The sequence below is a fragment of the Ranitomeya variabilis genome, chromosome 1, assembly GCF_051348905.1.
Source record: "Ranitomeya variabilis isolate aRanVar5 chromosome 1, aRanVar5.hap1, whole genome shotgun sequence".
Classification (NCBI taxonomy): domain Eukaryota; kingdom Metazoa; phylum Chordata; class Amphibia; order Anura; family Dendrobatidae; genus Ranitomeya; species Ranitomeya variabilis.
Window position 1 is genome coordinate 389,291,234 of NC_135232.1, and position 19,341 is coordinate 389,310,574.

The following is a 19,341-nucleotide window of genomic DNA, read 5'->3' on the forward strand; positions in this document are numbered from 1 at the left end:
GTCGTGTCCATGGTAACGGCAGATGTAACGTGCCCCCTCCCCCGTCATTATTTATACTTAAAGGAGAACCCACATAGAAACTAGCGCAGCATGGCGGCATTCCCAGTGTCACCGGCACAAAGATCAGTGATGTCCTGATTACTGCACATGCAATGGAGCAGAACGTGGTGCTGTCAGCCGATCCATAGGGGGTTACACCTCCTGACCACTAATCCAGCATGTCTGTGCACTGCAGCAGCCTTCCTCCCAGAGATCGGCTGCAGCAGTGATGTTCTGTAGTCGTGGTGTCACTGCTGGCAACTAAACGGGACAGTGTCGGGATCGCTGGCCCCAGAGTGCTGTATAGAGTAAAAGAAAAGCGGAACTTGCCCCTCAGACCAGTCCCCCTTACTCCACCCTTGGGCCTGAGTCCCATCCCCCCCCGCTCCGCACTCTTGGGCCTCAGTCTCCCGTTCCCCCCCCCCCCGCTCCGCCCTCTTGGTCCTGAGTCCCCCGTTCCCGCCGCTCCACCCTCTTGGTCCTGAGTCTCCCGTCCCCGCCGCTCCGCCCTCTTGGTCCTGAGTCTCCCGTCCCCGCCGCTCCGCCCTCTTGGTCCTGAGTCTCCCGTCCCCGCCGCTCCGCCCTCTTGGTCCTGAGTCTCCCGTCCCCGCCGCTCCGCCCTCTTGGTCCTGAGTCTCCCGTCCCCGCCGCTCCGCCCTCTTGGTCCTGAGTCTCCCGTCCCCGCCGCTCCGCCCTCTTGGTCCTGAGTCTCCCGTCCCCGCCGCTCCGCCCTCTTGGTCCTGAGTCTCCCGTCCCCGCCGCTCCGCCCTCTTGGTCCTGAGTCTCCCGTCCCCGCCGCTCCGCCCTCTTGGTCCTGAGTCTCCCGTCCCCGCCGCTCCGCCCTCTTGGTCCTGAGTCTCCCGTCCCCGCCGCTCCGCCCTCTTGGTCCTGAGTCTCCCGTCCCCGCCGCTCCGCCCTCTTGGTCCTGAGTCTCCCGTCCCCGCCGCTCCGCCCTCTTGGTCCTGAGTCTCCCGTCCCCGCCGCTCCGCCCTCTTGGTCCTGAGTCTCCCGTCCCCGCCGCTCCGCCCTCTTGGTCCTGAGTCTCCCGTCCCCGCCGCTCCGCCCTCTTGGTCCTGAGTCTCCCGCCGCTCCGCCCTCTTGGTCCTGAGTCTCCCGCCGCTCCGCCCTCTTGGTCCTGAGTCTCCCGCCGCTCCGCCCTCTTGGTCCTGAGTCCCAAACACTCTGAAAATGAAAATGGTGGAGGCCCACAAAGCAGGAGAAAGCTATAAAAAGATAGCAAAGCGTTTTCATGTTGTCCTTTCCTCAATTCGAAATGTAATTAAGAAGTAGCAGTTAACAGAAACAGTGGAGGTTAAGATAAAGTCTGGAAGACCAAGCAAATTTCAGTGAGAGCTGTTCATAGTATTGCTAGAGAGGCGAGTCAGTACCCTTGCTTGAATGCTTGCTTGAATGCAAAAGACCTTCAGAAAGATTTAGCAGACTCTGGAGTTGTGGTACATTGTTCTACTGTTCAGAGACACCTGCACAAATATGGCCTTCATGGAAGAGTCCTCAGAAGAAAACCTCTCCTTCGTCTTCACCCTAAAATTAAATCTCAGAAGTATGCAAAAGAATATCTAAACAAGTGTGATGCATTTTGCAAACCTGTCCTGTGGACCGATGAGGTTAAAATAGAACTCTCTGGCCACAATGATGAAAGCTATGTGTGAAGAATAAAGGGCACAGAATGTCAGGAGAAGAACAGCTCGCCAACCATTAACCCCTTTCTGACCTCGGACGGGATAGTACGTCTGAGGTCAGATCCCCTGCTTTGATGTGGGCTCTGGCGCTGAGCCCACATCAAAGCCGCAACATGTCAGCTGTTTTGAACAGCTGACATGTGCGCGCAATAGCGGCGAATGGAATCTCGATCCACACGCCGCTATTAACTGGTTAAATGCCGCTGTCAAACGCCGGAAATGCGTGCATCGCCCGACCCCCGTCACATGATCGGGTGTCAGCGATGCGTCAGGATGGTAGCCATAGAGGTCCTTGAGACCTCTATGGTTACTGATGCCGGCTTGCTGTGAACGCCACCCTGTGGTCGGCGCTCATAGCAAGCCTGTAATTAAGCTACATAGTAGCGATCTGATGATCGCTGCTATGTAGCAGAGCCGATCAGGCTATGCCAGCTTCTAGCCTCCCATGGAGGCTATTGAAGCATGGCAAAAGTAAAAAAAAATAAGAAAAAAGATATAAAAGTTTAAATCACCCCCCTTTGCCCCATTCAAAATAAAACAATAAAAATAAAATCAAATATACTCATATTTGGTATCACCGCGTTCAGAATCGCCCGATCTAGCAATAAAAAAAAATGGATTAACCTGATCGCTAAACGGCGTAGCGAGAAAAAAAATTAGAAACGCCAAAATTACATTTCAAAAGGCTCAAGCTGAAGGTTTTACAATGGCCCTCACAGTCCTTTGATCTTGTATCATAGAAAATCTGTGGCTAGACCTCAAAATAGCAGTTCATTCAAGACGACCCAGGAATCTCACAGAACTGGAAACATTTTACAAGGAAGAATGGATTAAAATCCCTCAAACAAGAAGTGAAAGATTCTAGGCTGGCTACAAAAAGCGCTTACAAGCTGTGATACTTGCAAAAAGGGGGTGTTACTAGGTTCTAACCATGCAGGGTACCCAAACTTTTTTTTGTATCTGCCCATTTTCCAATTTTCAAAATGTAAAAAATGAAAAAAATACATTTTTTTTTTCTTTTTTGCCTAAAATACAAAGGAAATGTGTCATCTTTAACTTTAGGCCTTTTAGAGACCATGTCATCTTCTACAGCGTTCAATCTGTGTTTCATCTGTTCTTCACTTATACATTGCTACTACTCATTGCTGTGCATATGTTGGTCTCCCGTTACCTACTTACACGCAACCTTCGATCATCTCATGATCTCCTTCTCTACTCCTCTCTCATCTCTTCCTCCCACAACCGCATCCAAGACTTCTCCCATGCTTCCCCCATACTCTGAAACTCTACCACAACACATCAGGTTCGCACCTACCACGGAAACCTTCAAAAGGAACCTGAAGACCCACCTCTTCTGACAAGCCTACAACCTGCAGTGATCCCCAGTCTACTGAACCGCCGCATGACCAGCTCTACCCTCTCCTAGTGTATCCTCACCCATCCCTTGTAGACTGTGAGCCCTCGCGGGCAGGGTCCTCTCTCCTCCTGTACTTGTGTGTGTGCCTTGTTTTACTCATGTTTATTGTACTTGTCTATATTTGCCCCGTTCACATGTAAAGCGCAATGGAATAAATGGCGCTATAAAAATGAATAATAATAATAATAATATGTTAATTCTTTTTGGCGGATTCAAGGTGGAATCCACTAAAAAGGGACCTTGTGTGCACATTCCCATAGAAAAACAGAGACAGGTTTTGCTGCAGTTACAAAATAATGCAGATGGTTATGGTTGGACTAAACACTGATGGTGGGCACAGGGTCTGATCAGTACATTGATTCCCATCACAAGATTATCTGCCGGGGATCACAGAGCCCAAGTCACTCTCCAGTCCTGAGCTGTCATCTCTGTTTATCCTGCCTATGCTATTCAGATGGGTCATGTGCCTCCCAAGGCTTGTGTAGGATTGATTGTTGCACTGAGCCATTTATTTTTTCTTGCGGTCAGAGACAGAAGCCACCTAGGGCACACGTCCTGTTATCGGCTGTACGTGTGTTAGCCGAGCGTTGCTCTCTGCTTTCACCGGCAGTCCCATAGAAAATGAATGGAGTGGAGGTTCTCGTATTCCAGAGCTCTATTCTTGGGATGGAAATGGGTCCTAGTGACTCCCAGCGATCAGTAAGTTATCACCAAAGTGTGTGCACTATATGTTACAATTAAGTGTTAAGGGCTTGTGTAGACAACCGTAGTTTCGCTCCAAGTGCAATCCGTCAAAACATCGGCCCACACTCTGACCAATGTTATTCTTTTGAGCCGTCTACATATTCGTAGTTTTCATTGGTCCGAGGAATAAAATTTACAACCTGCTTGACTTACCTTCTTCTATCAGATCTCACTCGACCATGCAAGTCTATTTTGTCCGTGTAAAAGTCGGACCGGATTCGGATGACGTCTGAGATGGAGAAATAGACTTTTTTATTTTCCACATGCAAGAAAAATGGATCCCATTCTGATGAGTGTGATTAGTATACACTGTGTGCAGAATTATTAGGCAAGTTATATTTTGATCACATGATACCTTTTATTCATGTTGTCCTACTCCAAGTTGTTCAGGCTTGAGTGCCAACTACCAATTAAGTAAAACGGGTGATGTGCATCTCTGTAATGAGGAGGGGTGTTGTCTAATGACATCAAAACCCTATACAAGGTGTGCTTAATTATTAGGCAACTTCCTTTCCTTTGGCAAAATGGGTCAGAAGAGAGATTTGACGGGCTCTGAAAAGTCCAAAATTGTGAGATGTCTTGCAGTTGCCAAACTTTTGAAGCGGGATCACCGAACAATCAAGCGTTTAATGGAAAATAGCCAACAGGGTCGCAAGAAGCGTGTTGGGCAAAAAAGGTGCCAAATAACTGCCCATGTGTTATGGTTCTCAATGGCAAGAGAACATAGCCCAGCAAACATACGAACTAGCTCTTGGAAGGATGGAAACTAAACTGACCATGAACTAAACCTGCCGCACAACTAACAGTAGCCGGGTAGCGTAGCCTGCGTTTTATCCCTAGACGCCCAGCGCCGGCCGGAGGACTAACTAATCCTGGCAGAGGAAAATATAGTCCTGGCTCACCTCTAGAGAAATTTCCCCGAAAGGCAGACAGAGGCCCCCACAAATATTGGCGGTGATTTTAGATGAAATGACAAACGTAGTATGAAAATAGCTTGTAAGAACGAATAATGAGGGCACTCACCCGTCTTCATTAAAATTATTCCTTTATTTGCAAAAATACATCCAGAGCACCGATATGGCCGGGGGAGAGAGAGGGGGCCTCAGCCCGTGTGAGCAGAGGAGAACGACGACGGCCGTTTCGCGCGGTCCTGCGCTTCTACGGGTCCTTCTTGGACCCGTAGAAGCGCAGGACCGCGCGAAACGGCCGTCGTCGTTCTCCTCTGCTCACACGGGCTGAGGCCCCCTCTCTCTCCCCCGGCCATATCGGTGCTCTGGATGTATTTTTGCAAATAAAGGAATAATTTTAATGAAGACGGGTGAGTGCCCTCATTATTCGTTCTTACAAGATATTTTGGATTAAGTGACTGTTTTCCTTGAAGGAGCACCTGAAATCTTCTAAAGTATGGCATAGTAGGACATATGTTCTTGATCTCCACTGAGGAGCCAGAATACAATAGGACAGTGCCGCCTGATTTTTTGTTTTTTTTTGGCTGTAGTATGAAAATAGGTTTAGCAAAATTGAGGTCCGCTTACTAGATAGCAGGAAGACAGAAAGGGCACTTTCATGGTCAGCTGAAAACCCTATCAATACACCATCCTGAAATTACTTTAAGACTCTAGTATTAACTCATAACATCAGAGTGGCAATTTCAGATCACAAGAGCTTTCCAGACACAGAAACGAAACTACAGCTGTGAACTGGAACAAAATGCAAAAACAAACAAGGACTAAGTCCAACTTAGCTGGGAGTTGTCTAGCAGCAGGAACATGCACAGAAAGGCTTCTGATTACAATGTTGACCGGCATGGAAGTGACAGAGGAGCAAGGCTAAATAGCGACTCCCACATCCTGATGGAAACAGGTGAACAGAGAGGATGATGCACACCAGTTCAATTCCACCAGTGGCCACCGGGGGAGCCCAAAATCCAATTTCACAACAGTACCCCCCCCTCAAGGAGGGGGCACCGAACCCTCACCAGAACCACCAGGGCGATCAGGATGAGCCCTATGAAAGGCACGGACCAAATCGGAGGCATGAACATCAGAGGCAGTCACCCAAGAATTATCCTCCTGACCGTATCCCTTCCATTTGACCAGATACTGGAGTTTCCGTCTGGAAACACGGGAGTCCAAGATTTTTTCCACAACGTACTCCAACTCGCCCTCAACCAACACCGGAGCAGGAGGCTCAACGGAAGGCACAACCGGTACCTCATACCTGCGCAATAATGACCGATGAAAAACATTATGAATAGAAAAAGATGCAGGGAGGTCCAAACGGAAGGACACAGGGTTAAGAATCTCCAATATCTTGTACGGGCCGATGAACCGAGGCTTAAACTTGGGAGAAGAAACCCTCATAGGGACAAAACGAGAAGACAACCACACCAAGTCCCCAACACAAAGCCGAGGACCAACCCGACGCCGGCGGTTGGCAAAAAGCTGAGTCTTCTCCTGGGACAACTTCAAATTGTCCACTACCTGCCCCCAAATCTGATGCAACCTCTCCACCACAGCATCCACTCCAGGACAATCCGAAGATTCCACCTGACCAGAAGAAAATCGAGGATGAAACCCCGAATTACAGAAAAAGGGAGACACCAAGGTGGCAGAACTGGCCCGATTATTGAGGGCAAACTCCGCTAAAGGCAAAAAAGCAACCCAATCATCCTGATCTGCAGACACAAAACACCTCAAATATGTCTCCAAGGTCTGATTCGTCCGCTCGGTCTGGCCATTAGTCTGAGGATGGAAAGCAGACGAGAAAGACAAATCTATGCCCATCCTAGCACAGAATGCTCGCCAAAATGTAGACACGAATTGGGTACCTCTGTGAGAAACGATATTCTCCGGAATACCATGCAAACGGACCACATTTTGAAAAAACAGAGGAACCAACTCGGAAGAAGAAGGCAACTTAGGCAGGGGAACCAAATGGACCATCTTAGAGAAACGATCACACACCACCCAGATGACAGACATCTTCTGAGAAACAGGAAGATCCGAAATAAAATCCATCGAGATGTGCGTCCAGGGCCTCTTCGGGATAGGCAAGGGCAACAACAATCCACTAGCCCGAGAACAACAAGGCTTGGCCCGAGCACAAACGTCACAAGACTGCACGAAGCCTCGCACATCTCGAGACAGGGAAGGCCACCAGAAGGACCTTGCCACCAAATCCCTGGTACCAAAGATTCCAGGATGACCTGCCAACGCAGAAGAATGAACCTCAGAAATGACTTTACTGGTCCAATCATCAGGAACAAACAGTCTACCAGGTGGGCAACGATCAGGTCTATCCGCCTGAAACTCCTGCAAGGCCCGCCGCAGGTCTGGAGAAACGGCAGACAATATCACTCCATCCTTAAGGATACCTGTAGGTTCAGAATTACCAGGGGAGTCAGGCTCAAAACTCCTAGAAAGGGCATCCGCCTTAACATTCTTAGAACCCGGCAGGTAGGACACCACAAAATTAAACCGAGAGAAAAACAACGACCAGCGCGCCTGTCTAGGATTCAGGCGTCTGGCGGACTCAAGATAAATTAGATTTTTGTGGTCAGTCAATACCACCACCTGATGTCTAGCCCCCTCAAGCCAATGACGCCACTCCTCAAAAGCCCACTTCATGGCCAAAAGCTCCCGATTCCCAACATCATAATTCCGCTCGGCGGGCGAAAATTTACGCGAGAAAAAAGCACAAGGTCTCATCACGGAGCAATCGGAACTTCTCTGCGACAAAACCGCCCCAGCTCCGATTTCAGAAGCGTCGACCTCAACCTGAAAAGGAAGAGCAACATCAGGCTGACGCAACACAGGGGCGGAAGAAAAGCGGCGCTTAAGCTCCCGAAAGGCCTCCACAGCAGCAGGGGACCAATCAGCAACATCAGCACCCTTCTTAGTCAAATCAGTCAATGGTTTAACAACATCAGAAAAACCAGCAATAAATCGACGATAAAAGTTAGCAAAGCCCAAAAATTTCTGAAGACTCTTAAGAGAAGAGGGTTGCGTCCAATCACAAATAGCCTGAACCTTGACAGGATCCATCTCGATGGAAGAGGGGGAAAAAATATATCCCAAAAAGGAAATCTTTTGAACCCCAAAAACGCACTTAGAACCCTTCACACACAAGGAATTAGACCGCAAAACCTGAAAAACCCTCCTGACCTGCTGGACATGAGAGTCCCAGTCATCCGAAAAAAATCAAAATATCATCCAGATACACAATCATAAATTTATCCAAATAATCACGGAAAATGTCATGCATAAAGGACTGAAAGACTGAAGGGGCATTTGAAAGACCAAAAGGCATCACCAAATACTCAAAGTGGCCCTCGGGCGTATTAAATGCGGTTTTCCACTCATCCCCCTGCTTAATTCGCACCAAATTATACGCCCCACGGAGATCTATCTTAGAGAACCACTTGGCCCCCTTTATGCGAGCAAACAAATCAGTCAGCAGTGGCAACGGATATTGATATTTAACCGTGATTTTATTCAAAAGCCGATAATCAATGCACGGCCTCAAAGAGCCATCTTTCTTAGCCACAAAGAAAAAACCGGCTCCTAAGGGAGATGACGAAGGACGAATATGTCCCTTTTCCAAGGACTCCTTTATATATTCTCGCATAGCAGCATGTTCAGGCACAGACAGATTAAATAAACGACCCTTAGGGTATTTACTACCCGGAATCAAATCTATGGCACAATCGCACTCCCGGTGCGGAGGTAATGAACCAAGCTTAGGTTCTTCAAAAACGTCACGATATTCAGTCAAGAATTCAGGAATCTCAGAGGGAATAGATGATGAAATGGAAACCACAGGTACGTCCCCATGCGTCCCCTTACATCCCCAGCTTAACACAGACATAGCTTTCCAGTCAAGGACTGGGTTATGAGATTGCAGCCATGGCAATCCAAGCACCAACACATCATGTAGGTTATACAGCACAAGAAAGCGAATAATCTCCTGGTGATCCGGATTAATCCGCATAGTTACTTGTGTCCAGTATTGTGGTTTATTGCTAGCCAATGGGGTGGAGTCAATCCCCTTCAGGGGTATAGGAGTTTCAAGAGGCTCCAAATCATACCCACAGCGTTTGGCAAAGGACCAATCCATAAGACTCAAAGCGGCGCCAGAGTCGACATAGGCATCCGCGGTAATAGATGATAAAGAACAAATCAGGGTCACAGATAGAATAAACTTAGACTGAAAAGTGCCAATTGAAACAGACTTATCAAGCTTCTTAGTACGCTTAGAGCATGCTGATATAACATGAGTTGAATCACCGCAATAGAAGCACAACCCATTTTTTCGTCTAAAATTCTGCCGTTCACTTCTGGACAGAATTCTATCACATTGCATATTCTCTGGCGTCTTCTCAGTAGACACCGCCAAATGGTGCACAGGTTTGCGCTCCCGCAGACGCCTATCGATCTGGATAGCCATTGTCATGGACTCATTCAGACCCGCAGGCACAGGGAACCCCACCATAACATCCTTAATGGCATCAGAGAGACCCTCTCTGAAATTCGCCGCCAGGGCGCACTCATTCCACTGAGTAAGCACAGCCCATTTACGGAATTTCTGGCAGTATATTTCAGCTTCGTCTTGCCCCTGAGATAGGGACATCAAGGCCTTTTCCGCCTGAAGTTCTAACTGAGGTTCCTCATAAAGCAACCCCAAGGCCAGAAAAAACGCATCCACATTGAGCAACGCAGGATCCCCTGGAGCCAATGCAAAAGCCCAATCCTGAGGGTCGCCCCGGAGCAAAGAAATCACAATCCTGACCTGCTGAGCAGGATCTCCAGCAGAGCGAGATTTCAGGGACAAAAACAACTTGCAATTATTTTTGAAATTTTGAAAGCAAGATCTATTCCCCGAGAAAAATTCAGGCAAAGGAATTCTAGGGTCAGATATAGGAACATGAACAACAAAATCTTGTAAGTTTTGAACTTTCGTGGTGAGATTATTCAAACCTGCAGCTAAACTCTGAATATCCATTTTAAACAGGTGAACACAGAGCCATTCCAGGATTAGAAGGAGAGAGAGAGAGAAAGGCTGCAATATAGGCAGACTTGCAAGAGATTCAATTACAAGCACACTCAGAACTGAGAAAAAAAAAAAAAATCTTCAGCAGACTTCTCTTTTCTCTCCTTTCTCTGTCAATTAATTTAACCCTTTAAGGCCGGTCAAACTGTTATGGTTCTCAATGGCAAGAGAACATAGCCCAGCAAACATACGAACTAGCTCTTGGAAGGATGGAAACTAAACTGACCATGAACTAAACCTGCCGCACAACTAACAGTAGCCGGGTAGCGTAGCCTGCGTTTTATCCCTAGACGCCCAGCGCCGGCCGGAGGACTAACTAATCCTGGCAGAGGAAAATATAGTCCTGGCTCACCTCTAGAGAAATTTCCCCGAAAGGCAGACAGAGGCCCCCACAAATATTGGCGGTGATTTTAGATGAAATGACAAACGTAGTATGAAAATAGGTTTAGCAAAATTGAGGTCCGCTTACTAGATAGCAGGAAGACAGAAAGGGCACTTTCATGGTCAGCTGAAAACCCTATCAAAATACCATCCTGAAATTACTTTAAGACTCTAGTATTAACTCATAACATCAGAGTGGCAATTTCAGATCACAAGAGCTTTCCAGACACAGAAACGAAACTACAGCTGTGAACTGGAACAAAATGCAAAAACAAACAAGGACTAAGTCCAACTTAGCTGGGAGTTGTCTAGCAGCAGGAACATGCACAGAAAGGCTTCTGATTACAATGTTGACCGGCATGGAAGTGACAGAGGAGCAAGGCTAAATAGCGACTCCCACATCCTGATGGAAACAGGTGAACAGAGAGGATGATGCACACCAGTTCAATTCCACCAGTGGCCACCGGGGGAGCCCAAAATCCAATTTCACAACACCCATGCCCATGAATTGAGGAAAATCAAGCGTGAAGCTGCCAAGATGCCATTTGCCACCAGTTTTGCCATATTTCAGAGCTGCAACGTTACTGGAGTAACAAAAAACACAAGGTGTGCGATACTCGGGGACATGGCCAAGGTAAGGAAGGCTGAAAAACGACCACTTTTGAACAAGAAACATAAGATAAAACGTCAAGACTGGGCTAAGAAATATCTTACGACTGACTTTTCAAAGGTTTTATGGACTGATGAAATGAGTGACTCTTGATGGGCCAGATGGATGGGCCAGAGGCTGATCAGTAAAGGGCAGAGAGCTCCACTCCGACTCAGATACCAGCAAGGTGGAGGCAGGGTACTGGTATGGGCTGGTATCATCAAAGATGAACTTGTGGGACCTTTTCAGGTTGAGGATGGAGTGAAGCTCAACTCCCAGACCTACTTCCAGTTTCTGGAAGACAACTTCTTCAAGCAGTGGTACAGGAAGAATTCGGTATCGTTCAAGAAAAACATAATTTTCATGCAGGACAATGCTCATCACATGCCTCCAACTACTCCACAGCGTGGCTGGCCAGTAAAGGTCTCAAAGAAGAAAAAATAATGACATGGCCCCCTTGTTCACCTGATCTGAACCCCATAGAGAACCTGTGGTCCCTCATAAAATGTGAGATCTACAGGGAGGGAAAACAGTACACCTCTCGGAACAGTGTCTGGGAGGCTGTGGTGGTTGCTGCACACAATGTTGATCGTAAACAGATCAAGCAACTGACAGAATCTATGGATGGAAGGCTGTTGAGTGTCATCATAAAGAAAGGTGGCTATATTGGTCACTAATTTTTGGGGGTTTTGTTTTTGCATGTCAGAAATGTTTATTTCTACATTTTGTGCAGTGATATTGGTTTACCGGGTGAAAATAAACAAGTGAGATGGGATTATATTTGGTTTTTATTAAGTTGCCTAATAATTCTGCACAGTAATAGTTACCTGCACAAACAGATATCCTCCTAAGATAGCCAAATCTAAAAAAAAAAATACCAACTTCTGAAAATATTAAGCTTTGATATTTGAGTCTTTTTGGTTGATTGAGAACATAGTTGTTGATCAATAATAAAAATAATCCTCTAAAATACAACTTGCCTAATAATTCTGCACACAGTGTAATGGGACTGTTTTTCTCAGATGTGGAGAATAAAGTCGTGTGACCATTGCCTAGCAATAAGTACTAATTACTGTATTTTTCGGACTATAAGACACACTGGACCATAAGACGCACCCCCCATTTTCCTCCCCATTTTTGGAGGAAAAAAGTGAGTCTTATAGTCCGAAAAATACGGTAGTCTTCACCCCACTTATGATTTAACTTCTAACTTGGTCTCTGTTCACACAATGGCTTTACACTCGGACTTGTATGGTCCAATGGTGACAATTTTTGTTCTTTAAAACCCTTTCAGATCTGGCCATTTTTTCATTTTTGAGATTTCACTTTTTTTTTTCCTTCCCTTCTTTCAAGAGCCATATAAGATTACTCTCTCAACACAAACCTTCGTGATGACGCGTGTTGTGTTTGGTGGGACAAGTTGTAGCTTTGAATGAGATTTGTTTTGTTGTATCATGTACTGAAAAACGGAAACAAATGCAAGTGGCGTGATACTGTGAAAAAATTGCAATTTTGTCATTGTCTTTATGGAGCTCATTGTACAGTAAAACACCTGGCAGCACAGTTCACCAGGTCAGTACGATTAAGACGTTACCAAATGTGTCCTGTTTCCGTTTATTTGATTCATGATCTAATAGTAAAATAAAATTATGAAATTGAAAAAAAAAATTGTTGCTATTTTCTTGTTTTTTTTCAATTGATGGAGCAGTATAATGCTTATTTTCTCTGTGCCGAGCTGTAGTTTTCATTGATACAATTTTTGAGGAGATATTGGTTATTTACCGTATTTATTTTTTGTGGGGGGGGGGAGGGGGGGAAACTGCAGTGACTGGAAAAACAATGTTTTTTGTTATATTTTCGGTGTTCATTGTATGCTTTAAATAATTTTATGGACCTGGCAATGACAATTTGTTTTCTTCACTTTTTATTAGAACTAGGAAAAGGCGTGATTTGAATTTTTTTTTTTTTTTTTTTTTTTTTTTACATTTTTTGGGTCTTGACAGGGAACGTTAACCTGCAATCATTTTTCAGTGTTGCGGTGTATCGTATAAAACGAGGTCTCCTATGAAAATAAGCCTATATGGGCAAGTTCATGCAAGTGAATTTTCAGTCCAAGCGCAAGGACAGCAGTAGGATCAATGTTAATCAATGGGCAGTGCTTATGAGAGGTTTTTTTTTTTTTTTTACCGTGTGAAAAAAAAAATTGTTGCCTCGATCACGGCTAGCGCTAATTGGTGCTATTATGGGTAAGTTCCTTCTATGTATTACAGCTGGAATCTGCCCTATACTAAGTAGGCACAGCGCCTGAAATCCACATCAAATCCATCACGCATTGTCGGCAGCAAAATAATCCGTTACAAACAATTATAATCTTATGAAGTATCTAGCTTTCTAAATAGCTTTTTCACCACACTAAGGTTTTGTATTTTTATTCTATAAGGCCAGAAGTGAGCGATGACCTTGGGCACTGTGGAAGTAAACCGCTAATGTTAGGGCTTATTGACAATGTAGGTTTTTTTTTTATTGCTCAGTGGCCAACATTACGGAGTCAAAAACAATTCCTCGTCATTTTAGAACCCACCATAACTTTAATCCCAAAACCTTTTAACCCCTTAACGTCCAATGACTGGCATAGTCCCCAAACTGACAGTGGCATTTAACATGCACGATCAGGAAGCGGGTCATTACCTCCTCCCATCGGTGCCTGTGTCACATGACCGCAAGTCGCCGATGAGTCGGCATGACAACCAGAGGTCTCCAGGAGACCTCTGTAGTTGTCACTGCCGGATTGCTATGAGCGCTGCCCGGTGGTCGGCGCTCATAGCAATTGAGTAATTCTGCTACATACAGGCAATCTGATCGCCTGTATGCAGCAGAGCTCATCGGGTTATGGCAGCTTCTAGCCTGCCATAACTAGCGCGGTGTGCAAAAAAAAAAAGCCCTCACCCAACCCGCGATCATGAAAAATGAAGAAACTACAGGTATCAGAAAATTGCACTTTTTTTTTTTTTTTTTAACAAACTTTGGAATTTTTTTTCACCACTTAGATAAAAAAAGAACCTAGACATGTTTGGTGTCTAGGAACTCGTCATGACCTGGAGAATCATAATGGCAGGTCAGTTTTGGCATTTACTGAATTCAGTAAAAGCACAAAGAAAAAACAAGTGTGAGATTGTACTTTTTTTTGCATTTTATCGCACTTGGAATTTTTTCCCATTTTCAAGTACAAGACATGGTAAAACCAATGGTGTCATTCAAAAGTACAACTCGTCCCACAAAAAACAAGCCTCACATGACCATACTGACCAAAAAATATATAAGTTATGGCTCTGGGAAGGGGAGCAAAAAATGGAAATGCAAAAACGAAAATACCCCTGGTTGTTAAGGCGTTAAAGTGCGAGGAATTGATTTCATACATACTGGTTTTAGAGGAGCAGCTGTAAAGAGACTTGGCGCAGTGTGAGGTAAGATGGGTTGTCTCTCTTGGTACCCCGACCCCCTCTGGTTTAGATGAAATACTGAGCTTTTCATCTTTCTTGTAGCAAGAAATTGCCACCATCTTCTCGTCTTTTAAATCTTTTACTTTTTTTCTTACATTTTCATATGTGTTTTTGATATTGATACTTTAGTTTACCTGCAGTTCTGCATCAGACCTGATACACCAGTTATTGCCCCTTTTGGACTGAGTCACACCTATTCATAACAACTTGGGGTGGGGGGGAGCCTGATACAATCCTTGGGTTATGTATGTTATACATCCAGGGGAGATTGATTCAACCAATAATCTAGATTTACAGTTACTATATGTATGACATTGGTTGTAGTGTTGAATACAAGCGTAGTACTTGCTGTATGTAATGTTTGGCTTTCTCCTTAGTACTTCGTCTACCATGGATGGAGAATGATTGTGTTTTCATCTTTGGTGTCCTGCTCCCTCTGGGATCGGTGTGCACTGCTCTGTACTTCCGTCTATGTCCTGGCATCTATATGTTTCTTTGCCCATGTCTGGGACGCATGACAACACGTCCTCGCTCCTGGGAGGCACCTTGATGGCTGGGAGTAGATTAGGGGTGCACGCGTCCATCTTCACAATGTGCCGACAGACCAATCCCATTGGGTGGCCATGTGATCAGGGTTTCGGGTTTATAAGGTCCTGCAGGGCACCTATTTAGTTATATTCCTTTTGAGAAAGCAATGATTTAAGAAGCAAAATGCGCGTTGGGGATATATGTGTATATTTTCTGGTAATGTCTAGCAGAATGGGTAAAAATTGGCAAAAAAAACCTTTTGACCATATTTGGATGTTTTGGGGAGACAGGTTTTGTGAGGAGTTTCAATTGCTACTGTGGTTCATATGGATATTTTTTTGTTGATTCTCTCTTCCCTCCCTCCCTCCCTACCTATTCACCCTTAGGACCGCTGTCACGACACAGCTGTCAGGTGACCCAGGACCAGGGGCTCCTTCCCTGTCCTTAACACTAGAGGGCACCCTAGCTCGCCCTGCTCCACGGGATAGTTCATATGGTGAAAATGCCGGGCTCTCCGCCCTTGTGTGAACCCGACCTTACAAAGAGTGACTATATATTTGCTGATACATTTAGGGTCTATTTTGCAGGGGCTGTGGAGTCGGTAAGCCAAACCTCCAACTCCGACTCCTCAATTTCCATGACACAGACTCCAACTCCGACTCCCACATACATGGCTTATGTTTGTGATAAATTTACTGTAGTAAAATGGTAACATCAGGCTTTTAATCTTTATTATGATACAATAATCAAGCCATTTAGATAGAACATAAAATATATTTATTGGAATACAACTTTAGAACAATTTTTTTCTTGAATTTTTACAATTTATTATACACTAGATGGCAGCCCGATTCTAAAGAATCGGGAGTCTAGAATCCATATATACTTTGTTTATTCAAATGTAAGACTAATACAATTAATAAATAATAGTAAGAAAGAACAAAAAATGGCTGCACTCACCAGCTCTTGACAATTCTTGACAGTACGGCACATTTCTGATTGGTCGCTCGCGGCAGGCGGCAACCAATCAGAAAAGTGCCGCGCACCACGAAGGCATATATCTTTGTCCACCCTGAGCGGGTGTAGGACGCTGGTGACATCACTTATCTCCGGACATTATCTCCGGACAAAGCCACGGAAGTTGGCACAAATTGCCGGAAGTAGTATTCTAGGCAATTATATATTAGATTTTAATGTTATCAGTGTTTACCTTTGAACGTTTATATTGTATTGTCCTGTCACCAGCCATGTGTACGATTATCGGCCGAAAGCCTCTCTGGAACCAATCACCCCATGTAAAGGTATCTTTATAAGTTAAAGATTCAGAATACTATGACTTTTATCATATCCTGAACAGTCAAGTTTTTTATGAACCGTTAAGGTTTTCTGGTTGAAGTAAAAAAAACTCTGAGTGTTTACAGTTTGAAACCATAAAATGTTGAAAAATTGTCATTCTTGAGTATATCACTCAATGGTGCTCATAAACTTGTCAAATTTGATCTATAATATACTTTAATATACGTTACTTTAATCTTTAATATACTTAAGAACAGGGCCCCAGACATCACACAGGGGGTCTGAAACACCGCACAGTGGTCCAAAATATCGCTGTGCTCTGCCTGGGGCCCCATATGCTGCCTGGGGCCCCATATGCTGCCTGGGGCCCCTGTGCTCTGCCTGGGGCCCCTGTGCTCTGCCTGGGGCCCCTGTGCTCTGCCTGGGGCCCCTGTGCTCTGCCTGGGGCCCCATGTTCTGCCTGGGGCCCCTGTGCTCTGCCTGAGGCCACTGTGCTCTGCCTGGGGCCCCATATGCTGCCTGGGGCCCCTGTGCTCTGCCTGGGGCCCCATATGCTGCCTGGGGCCCCTGTGCTCTGCCTGGGGCCCCTGTGCTCTGCCTGGGGCCCCATGTTCTGCCTGGGGCCCCTGTGCTCTGCCTGGGGCCACTGTGCTCTGCCTGGGGCCCCATGTTCTGCCTGGGGCCCCTGTGCTCTGCCTGGGGCCACTGTGCTCTGCCTGGGGCCCCATGTTCTGCCTGGGGCCACTGTGCTCTGCCTGGGGCCCCATAGGCTGCCTGGGTCCCCTGTGCTCTGCCTGGGACCACTGTGCTCTGCCTGGGGCCCCATATGCTGCCTGGGGCCCCTGTGCTCTGCCTGGGGCCACTGTGCTCTGCCTGGGGCCCCATATGCTGCCTGGGGCCCCTGTGCTCTGCCTGGGTGTAGGACACTGGTGACGTCACTTATCTCCGGACATTAGCTCCGGACATTAGCTCCGGACAAAGCCACGGAAGTTGGCACAAATTGCAGGAAGTAGTATTCTAGGCAATTATATATTAGACTCTGCAGTAAGTGAGGAAAAAAAAAAGTTTTCAACAAAAATGTACTGAATAACATTTGTGCAGTCTATGAATTTGTTCTGAGAAATAGTATCGCCTCCATCAGATCCTCCTTCATAGCTGACCTCAAATATGACCTAATTATTTTAAGGCTAGAGAACAACCTCTCTACACTAACTTGGGTCGGTGGCAAAGCGGTAACCACATGGGCGACATCTCTAACAATTTCAGGGTATAAGGGAAGGGTTTCAGCTCAAGCAATCGCTCAATCATTAAATAGGTGCTGCCCCACCGAGTGCCTTGTTCCACAATTGCCCCTTTTCCAGCATGTCTCTTCAAGATGGAATCAATTTTAGGGGTTCTGACAGCAATAGCCAATTTCCTCACTTTGCTAATCAGAGTTCCAGCATGTCCCTCTTGCATACTATCTTATTGCCAGCTGCAGCGTGTGCACAACACAGAGCATGTGATGAATAGGAAAGTTGTGTGAAGCAGCTTCAACAAGATCATTTAACTGTAAAGAATCATTTTGCTGTTCTTTTGTAGTAATATCTGTTTGTTCCTCCGTTATGGGAACAGGACTGTGGCCTTCCATCTCCAACTTACTGCATGTTAAATGTTCTTCTAGCTGCTGTTCACCTTTTATTATTCTCATTCATCAGTTTAATTGTACTTATATTTGACGCATTATCAGTTACAATAGCAAGAGCCTGTTCTTTTTTTTTGAGTTCATAATCTTGCAGAACTTTTTCCACTAAGGTCTGGAGAAACTGGCTGCTATGATGAGCTTTAGTATCTTTTACTGTCAGTGTCTTAGTAACAATTTTTTTGTTGTCACAAACATCTCGAACATTGATAGCAAAATGGTTCACTCTGTGATGTGTGCAGGCTTCCATTTTAAGAAAAACAAAGCATCTCTTGAGTCTTTTTAAGATCTTCCTTTTGGTTAAAGGCCTCTTCAATCACTAAAACTTTCTTTTTCCAGAGAGACACCAAGTTTGTGAGCCATTTCTCCATTAAGAGCTGTAAAAAGCTGATAATGCATTGGGAAAGCTCCGGAAAAAACGCGCAGAAAATGCATAAAAAATGTGAAAAAAAACGCATGCGGATTTCTGGCAGAAATGTCCGTTTTTTGTCGGGAAATATCTGCAAGAAATCCTGAATGTGTGCACATACCCTGACTCTGAACTTTCAATGTCAAGGCTTGTCTCAGCAGGGTACAGCTCACTAAATGCCTCACATCATTTCTTCACAGTCTATGAAGAGGGGAGGAGGGAGGGAGCATGTTTGTGCTGAATCATATTCCAGAACACATAACACACACACACACACACACACACACACACACACACACACACACACACACACACACACACACACACACACACACACACGTCCTCATCGATCCTGTTATTGTATTTCTGAATTTGAGATGTTAGAAAAAATGTTTTCCCCTTATATTCTATGTATAGTGTATACTATATAGTGTGTACTCCAGAAGTTCTGAGATGAATGTAGGCTTTCTTTTCCTGTGTGTTTATTTTTTTTCCCCTTACCTGTAGAGGAGGAGCTTCACTACTTATCATGAACATAAACTGCAGCACAGATTCATCTGAGCTAAAAGTCTAGACCTTAGATCAGGAATAGGACAGACATTTATAGGACATTTCTTAACTTTCCCAAATTCTTATGAAAAAAATATTCCCCACAAACTGCAGTGAACTACTGTACCCAATTTATTATATATTTTAAGAGTCTGAGTCGGTCCATTTTATACCAACTCCACCAAAATGGGCTCTGACTCCGACTCCACGATTGACTCCACAGCCCTGCTATTTTGGCCTGATACTCCTTTACTAAAATCTTCCTGGTATTTGTTTAATTTCATTAATCAAATCTGTCATGCATGATCAGCAGCAAAATAATCCATTGCAAACAACTACAATCTTGTGGAGTATCTAGCTTTTTTTTTTTTTTTAATAATAGCTTTTTCGCCACACT

At 45.3% G+C, this 19,341-nt stretch overlaps 1 protein-coding gene across 1 annotated transcript in view; it reads left to right on the top strand.

Moving 5' to 3' along the window:
* The window catches only part of PTAR1 (protein prenyltransferase alpha subunit repeat containing 1), a 70,049-nt gene that overhangs the window by 443 nt on the left and 50,265 nt on the right, over positions 1 to 19,341 (top strand). The window lies entirely within an intron of this gene.